The sequence below is a fragment of the Vidua macroura genome, chromosome 2 (assembly GCF_024509145.1).
Source record: "Vidua macroura isolate BioBank_ID:100142 chromosome 2, ASM2450914v1, whole genome shotgun sequence".
NCBI classification, from domain to species: Eukaryota; Metazoa; Chordata; class Aves; order Passeriformes; family Viduidae; genus Vidua; species Vidua macroura.
In genome coordinates this window covers 40,386,089-40,394,279 of record NC_071572.1, presented here as the reverse complement: position 1 = coordinate 40,394,279, position 8,191 = coordinate 40,386,089, and the positions used below count along the sequence as shown (strand labels likewise).

At 46.3% G+C, this 8,191-nt stretch overlaps 1 protein-coding gene across 6 annotated transcripts in view; it reads left to right on the top strand.

Annotated features, from left to right (window-relative positions):
• Positions 1-282: 282 nt before the first annotated feature.
• MBNL2 (muscleblind like splicing regulator 2) overlaps positions 283-8,191 on the top strand; it is a 105,655-nt gene continuing 97,746 nt past the window's right edge. For all 6 annotated transcript variants that reach the window (XM_053970637.1, XM_053970634.1, XM_053970638.1 and 3 more), the window contains exon 1: positions 283-373. The gene's annotated coding sequence lies outside the window, so the exon portion shown is untranslated. The remainder of the gene's footprint in view (positions 374-8,191) is intronic.

Below are 8,191 nucleotides of genomic sequence, written 5' to 3'. Positions count from 1 at the left end.
AGCACCGCCCGCCCGCCGCTGCCCCCGTTGTTTTGCGGAGGAAACGCTCCGGCCCGTCCCGGAGGCGGTCCGGGCTCCAGGAAAAGCACCGCGGGCCGGCTCGCACCCCCGCCGGAGCCCGGGCCCCCGCGCTGCCGCTGCCCCTTCCCCGGCCCCGGCGGCAGCCGGACGGCGCGGGCTGCGGCGGGCGGGCCCGGCCCCGGGGCGGTGCGAGCGGCGCTCGGCCCCGGCAGGGAGGGGCCGGACCGCCCCTACGCGAGGAGCCGCCGCCGTCGCGGTCGCGGCGGGAGAGGTGACAAGCCGCCGCTGCGCGGAGCCGCCTCCGCCCGGCTGGGAGAAGCGGGTGTACCCCCGCTCCGCGCTCCGCTCCGAGGTAAGGCAGCCGCCCGCGCCGCCGCCAGTTCTCCCCGCGCCGCCGCCAGCCCACCCCCGCTCCGGGCGGCTGCGGGGCCACGGCGCGGGGACAGCCCGTGTCCTCTCGCCGCGGGGCCGGGCCGCGCGGGGACGCGGCGGGTGCGCGGCGGCGGCGGGACTTCGGCTTGCCCGGCGGCCCGGGGAGGAGTCGTGGCAGCGGTGCCGCCGGCCCCGGGAGAGCCTGGCGGCCGCGGCGGCCCGCGGCGCCTCCCTGCGCGGGGAGCTGCCGCCGCCGCCCGTCCCGCCGCACCTGGACCCGAGGTCTCTGCCGCTGCCGCCGCCAAGGGCGCGGGAAGGCGCCCCGAGCCCCGCGCCCGTTCGGGTGCCCGCTGCCCCCGCCGCTCGCCTCCCCTCCGCTTCCCTGGGGAAGCCGCCGCGGCGTGGGACGGGGCGAGAGGCGGCGGGCGCTGCTGCCGGGCCGTCGCGTCTGGTTCAGCGGTGATTTATGGTTTTGTTAACTCAGCATTTGGCACGGCGTGCGAGCGGGGAGAGCGGCGAGCGGGAGTCATAACTTTGTGTTACTTCTGGAAGGGAAAGGGAAAGGGCCCCGTGGGGCCGTGGCCGCCCCAGCGGCTTCCTCCAAATCCTCCCTCCCCACTCCATGCCCGCCCGCTTCATCCCTGCGCCGGGGGCTCGCTGCAGCCAGCGGGGAATAGCGCTGGGTAGGTTCGTGGGGGGGGACACGACACGGGACTGTCACCCGTGAAGGTGAGTGTGACAGAGGCAGAAAAACTGTCAGAAATTAAATGTTTTTCTTACTCCTGGTTTTGTGGGGAAACCCTATATATTTATTCCTTGTAGTACATGTTTATTTGTCTGCATATGAACAGAATATGCACACGTATTTTTTTGAACTATGAGAACATTGCCTATAGGGTTCTGTTTCCAGATGTTTTGTTTTCTGTTTCTTTTGGGCATATTTACATTTCTGCTGGGAGGGAAACAGACAGCAGTAATGTGGCTGAATATGTATTTGAGCAGTAGCAAGGAATAACTTGTGTGCCTTTAATTCAGCTGCAGAGGATATCCATGTGGGATTAATATACTTAAGTGATCGTGTCACACTGACGTATCTTGTTCAGACTTGTAGATTTTTAAAGCAGTGTGGACTTGTAGGTAGTAGCGGAAGTGTAATTAATTTTAAACATGTGACTTGGCCTAGTGCTTATGATTTTAACGTGGTATTCGTACCTTGGTAAATATGCATCAATTTAGCCATCTGTCCTCTATTTTCCCTTCGTGTGTTCATGTACCACACTGTGCAAATGAAAAAGGTACCTGCAGTAAGCTTTAGGGCCAAAAGCCTATTTCAGCTCTTCTGGGAAATGCTCTGAAGTTACTCTCAAGGACTAGAGGAAATCATCTTTCATACAGTTTCTGAGTATATTTAATGTTAAAAAAATAGTTGCTCCAGCACCAATTATGTCAATTTGTAGCTTGTATTTGGCACTGATACTATTTGCATTTGTCGAGTACAGTTGATACTGCTGCTGGAAGGGATGTAGTTTTTCCCTCTGTGGACAAGGCCCTTTTGTGCAGTGTCAACCTCATGCTTTTAGAGGATGCATGAGTCCCTGGGTAGAGCCAGCCCTGCGGTTTCTCTCTCCAGTGATAAGGTGGTGGTGGGGTGCCAGCTCCAGTGTGGCTCGTTGGAGATCCGAGCAACAGAACTTCTGCCACAGGCTGGAGCTCCCAGTTGGGGCACGCCAGTCTTCAGCACTTGCCATAGCTGCAGGCATATGCATGTCAGTGAAATTTGGAATAGCAGTGGGCCACCCTGATGATTTGTACAGTGTGGGGGTCCGTCTGTCCGTCCGTGCAAGGTAAGCTGCAGGATGGTGCCTGTTTTCCTGCAGCTGAAGAGATGGGCTGATTTGTTGTGGTATCCCTGCCGTCACCACAGGAGTGGTACCTATCTGCATTGTGCAGGTGGGTGGATGATATAACGTGGGTCACTTCAACATATCTTCTCCTCTGAAACTTAACTCCTCTATTATTTATGGCTCTCTCTCTGAAGAAATGGCCTGGGTTTAGCAACCCTGCCAAGATGTCTAATCTTTGGAATTGGTATGTTTGGGATTGTGATGCTGAAATCTTCATCTGAGCATCATTTTCTTAAATTTGGCTTTTATAGAATAACAGTTGTCATAAGAAGATTAAAAATAAAGTCTACTTGCTGCTAACACTTGGTGGGTGAAATTTTCGTCTCTTATACTCCAGATGCTCTGCAGTTTCTCTTCTGGCTGCAGTCTCTAGAATTGTACTGTGCAGTACTAAATGCTTTTTCTCCCAACCTAGGGATTCTTAAACTGTGGTAATACTGACCACAGCAAAAGTAGTACAGGAATCCTGCCACCAGTGGTATGTGACTGCTGTTTGGGGAACCTTCTTAGTTTTGCTTTTCCTTGGGTTAAAAGCTTGGTTACAAGACACTGTTAACTTTTTGTCCTGATTTATGGCAGGGAGAAAGAAAAAGTGTATTAAATTGGTATTCCCATTGCTGCCTGATGGTGTTAGATTTTTTGCATCTTCTGGGTAGCTCTTGGAATCTCAGCAACACTATATGATTATTTTACTCCTTATGCTGCCAAGTAGAGTTATATAGCCTAATTTATTTAGATTTGGCGTGTTCTCACTGAAAGTCATGCCATGCTAGGTGAATGAACAGTTCTCTTGTTTATATTGCCTTCACTCCCCACTTCCCTTTTAATAGGCCCTCACAGATCTTACTATAGTTCTACTTGAACATTTCTAAATTTTGTTGAATCTGGCAATAAAAGTAGAAATAAAGAACTATGAATCACATTAAACTTGTTATCAAAGAAGGTATTTTCATGCTGTCAGTTACCAGGGTAGAAATCTCAGTTCTCATGGCTCCAGCCAGTCCTACAATCACATTTACTGCTCTTCTATAATTTTTTTTTCTGACAGTTTATTGTTAGCTCTCTGTGGCTGAAGTACTCAGGACAAATGTGAACACACTGCCTTCATCTTTGAAGAATTATTAAGTCACTTAATTGGCTTCCAGATCACACTGTATCTTTCTTCATAGCCCTCTATCATAATTCAGACATTTCCATTCTACTTATTATTCCTTTCCAGATGTCTTTTTAACAGTCGAATCTTTGCTGGATCACTTTTCCCCTGATGAATTATTATTTATTTTCTCAGAGGCGCCTAAGAAATAAAATGACTGATGGATTATTCTTTTCCCCTCCCATTACCTTTCTTCAATATTCTCCCACGTTCATTTGCAAGTAGAGCTACTTAGAAAGTGTTCATTAAAATGTCATTGAAATGAAAGTCAAGGCAGAGTGTTAATAAAAAATGCTTTTCAGTTTCAAGTCACTCATTTCTCGTGAATAAACTTTCAAAAACAAAAACAATCTCTTTCTTTTCTACTGCGAATACTTTCTTTGCCTGTGCATTTTGCTGTCTTGATCATTGTGGTTGGATTATTTGTGGTAACTGCATTTGACACAATCGATTGGGTTAGGGCTTAGAGAAACACAGTATCAAAACACTCAACTAGCTTTGGAATAAAACTATATGGCTCAATCAACTACAGGTATGAAGAAAGAGTAGACCTCTTCAAAAATTTGAAAGTGCTGAAGAACTCAGCGGTTTATTTTGCCTTGCAGCTGCATGCCACCATGTTGCGCTCACGTTGGGTCACTGACAGCAGTGATGACTGTCAGGGGTTGTTCCTCTGCAGAACCCAAGGTAGCCCTGCTGCTGCCCAGGGCTGGCGCCTCAGGGAGCTGTAAGATAGTGGGTAGGTGTTTGAGCACTGTGAGGATGCAGCCTGGAAGATGGGAGGATGATGGTATCATGCTGTGTTCCTAGGGAAAGGCATAACACGTTCTGGAGTAATCAGATTTCCTGGATTGGAAGGCTTCATGGGCTGCCCATGGGGACACAGATGACTCTTTGCCTAGATAGAGCTGAGACAGCCATGCTGTTATTGAGTAGCATTTCAGTATGAAAGTATAATGTCAGTGTAAAGTCCAGAAATACTTCTGACCTATGACCAGCTGGGATCATGTATCTTAAAGCAACAAACCTGGAGTCTGTCTGCAGCTGCAAACTCTTGACAGGGCTTTCCTCTGTTCTCCACTGAATTCCAGGTTTGGGTTTAACTTCAGCTATTCCTCCTTGCTTGGACGGTGCTGCAGTTGTTAGTGCTGAATGTTAAATAGGTCTGTTGTGTTTTCACACTGGCAGAATTTGAGACTGTTGCTGGCTAATTCACCTGGTGGTTTGACACTGATGTTTAAAAGTAGTGTATGGGGAATTGAGCTTTGTAGATCTCTACAGGAGAAGGAAGAGGTGATGTGGAAGCACCTTTCTACTGCTGCCTTTTCTCCATTGCCCCTAGTTTATCCAGGAAGGACCCAAACGATATTTTTGTGGGCCCTTTTGAGGTATCCCCCCTAGTGAGAGAAATATTTCATGCCTGATGGTATCAAAAAGGAGGTCTGTGAGGTTGAGTTTATATCATCCCATACCTCCTCTGAAAAGAGATAATTTGAAATATGGGAAGATCCATGTTTTCAGCTCTAGTTTGACATCCCTGGTCTGTACCATTAGGCTTACTGAAGTGAGCCAATAGTTGGTTTTGTTGCTTTTCTTTTCCAGGAATGGGAGATTTGTCACTAGCCAGTGGTTGCTCAGGACAGTATATCCACAATGAACTCATTTCCTCAGCAGTGGTAGGACTGTTACATTTTTAAGGAGGAAGAAGACTTCCAAGTATTTTGTTAATGATTTCAGACTGGAAGTAGCATGGTTGAATTCACAGGTCTCAGAGGAAAAAAAGACACCCTGTTTTAAGATTAGATGATGTCTAAATGTGGTTGGCTTGAGCTGTGTAAACTGGCTGTTGGTGGATATGGGTGAGGCACGGTTTTGTTTCCTGAGAGGGCTTTCCAAGTGCGCACAAGGTTTTCATGAAGGGGAGTATTTCCTTGCTGTGCAGTATGTCTGTGTGGATGTCATAGGCCTTGAGCATGGAAAGGCTTAGCATAGGCTTTGATGCATTAGTTATTTCAGCATTTATTGGCCATTTCTTCATTTGAGAGTTTTTGTCCTTTGCCTGTGCTGAGATACTGATAGATAACATCAAGGAGATTTTTGGGTATGTTACTGGAGCAGTGTTTGTCAGTTGACTGTGGTTTTGGTCATTGCTGATGTGTGGGTCCCTGAGCCCTCAGGCCCTTGCCTTGCTGGTGCTGATGAGATCTGCAAGATTTTGGAGTGTCTCAGTCCTTATTCTGCTTAGGCTTTCTCTGATTCCTGGGAAGCCGGCCATGCTTTCACTTCCCTGAATGAGGCAATGCTCTTTCCATAACAGCAGTAGTGTTGCTATATCCATAATGTTCAACTTCTCTGTCAAGTGTTAGGTCAAAATATGATCAGCTTTGCAGGTTGGTCCAGGTGTGATCTGTAAAAGTCCCAAGAGGATTATGTGGAACTGGCTTTTCTTAAAAAATACAAGGTGATAAGGTTTGGGGATTTTATCATGTTCAACCTTGTGTCAAAGTATCTGCTGAAATTCTCAAGCTTCGTAATTCTGGGACATTCTGCTACCTTCCATTGCAAGATATTAATGCTAACCTTCCTAAAGCTGTTTCTTTATTGTAATCTTTGAATGAATAAATTTTAGCTTTTCAGGTTAATGAAATCTAATAAAGATGCTTTAATTAAGCACCTTGGATTTCACATTTGCAGAACAGGTGAACAAAGTGCTTTTTGGTGTCTGCTTGTCTTGGATGCTGTATTGTGAGGAGCAGGGAAAAAAGACATGGGATTTATATCTCATCTAGAGAGAGCTTTGGGTGATGCAAGGTATATAATGTATTTCACTCTCAGGATTGTGTATTGCCTGTTGGCAGTTAGAGGTAGGTCTTATATTACTCAAGTCATTCACTTAATTTCATAATGCTTTGTGCTTTTTGCTTCCTGTTCATAGTGTAGTGTATTTCTTGTGCTACTTGCAGCTACCAGAAAGTATCTGATTTCTCTGGTTCTTTCCCTCTAATTCCTTGGAAAACCCAGTCCAGTTTATACCATGGCAGATGAAGTGTGCCATGTCATTTGGATTGCTGGGTCCCACAAGAGAGGCATGTGATTTGTCTTGGAGGCACAAGCTGTTAAAAACTGGGAATGCATAGACCAGGATATGCCTCCTATGGGAGCTGTGGTGGTGAGTGTGGACAGGAAGGATGAGGGCAGGGTAGTGTTAAGATTAAGGCACATTCCATCAGAAGATGGTGTTGGTGGTTTCATGAAGTAATTTTTTTTATTTTAAAATAACCTGTCCTTGCTGTTGTGAGTTAGAGGAAGGGAGAAGAAAAATCTGTCCACTTCCTCAGCTATAAAAGGGCCACTTGACTAATGGTGTGGCAATAACTGGAGGTCAGAGCTGGGTGGATCTCAATACTCCTCCCTCACAAAGCAGCAGAAGAGTTTGGTCATCTGAATTGTGGTGATGGCCCTGGGGCTGCCAGGAGGATTACTACAGCACTGTTCTTGCTTTCTGGAAAGCTTACACTATTCTTCTTCACAAATTTCAAAGACAACTGAAGTGTTTTTTCTTACGTGGTACAAGCAGTTCCTAAGCTGCTAGAGCTGGTCCCCGCTGCTGCTGAGTCCCTGGTGGAGTCTGCTGCTGGAAACAAAATGGGGGAAAATGTCATTAGTGCAGAACTGTGCAGAAAGCTTTTAGGACTGAGATAATGAATTTTCTAAACAGGTGGAATAATTGAAACTGTTGTAGTTCCACTTTGCTTACTCCAGCCAGAAGGTTCTTAGTTATTTGTTGATTTCTGATTTGATTTATAATAGACTGAAAAAGGGACCAGAATGAATGGATATCCATAAAGGTTAGATTTTTTTTTTTTTTTTTAGCTGCCAGTGCTCTTGAAGTTACATTGTCTCAAAAAGAAATCTTTGGAGATGACTATAACTGGAAACGGCTGGATAAAATTTGGGGGTTTTTTAAGGACCCATAAAGAACTCCTATAGGAAATAAGAACTGGTAACTTTATTTTTTATTGTTATGTGGCTTGATTTTAGATATCTTTGTAAAATAGAAGTACATTCAATATGCAAAATATCTGAGAGTACTGAAATAGAAAGGTCTGAAATTCTGTGGACATTTCTGTAGAGGATGCAGAGCTTTTAACATATCCCTTCTGTCAGCAGTACAAAGAGGAATCATAAGAAGCAAATGCAAAACATCTGAGTAGTAGTTCCTTGTATACGCAGCCAGTAGTAGAGGGAAGAGAAAAGCAGACGTCTTTCTAGTTCATCCAGTGTTAATTGAGCACATGGTCACAGCTTTTGTCAAGGCAGAAACTTCTAGCTCAGATCAAGTTCCATTGCCATGTCTCATTCCAGTGAAAAGTTACTTTTATGAGTAGGGGTCTAGGTTGAGGGAGCTGAGCTTATTTGCTTGGATGAAAAAGGACAGCTATTACAGCTATTGGAGGATGATTATGAAAATAGTAGGACCAAACTGTACTTAGTAGTGCCACGTGACACCAAGGGAGAGTGACAACCAATTGTTTCTTTAGAGATTCAGGTTGGATGTTGGAAAATCTTGTTACTAGAAGCATAGTGCGGCGCACCAGCAGGTCATCCAGAGGAGCAAGTAGATGTCAGGACTCATCAAGGCAAAGCCATGCAGACCCAGTCTGCTCTTGATGATAGTTTTCTTTTGAGGCAGAAGCTGGACTAGGTAGAAAGCCCCTTAGGTTCCCCCCGCCACCTTCCT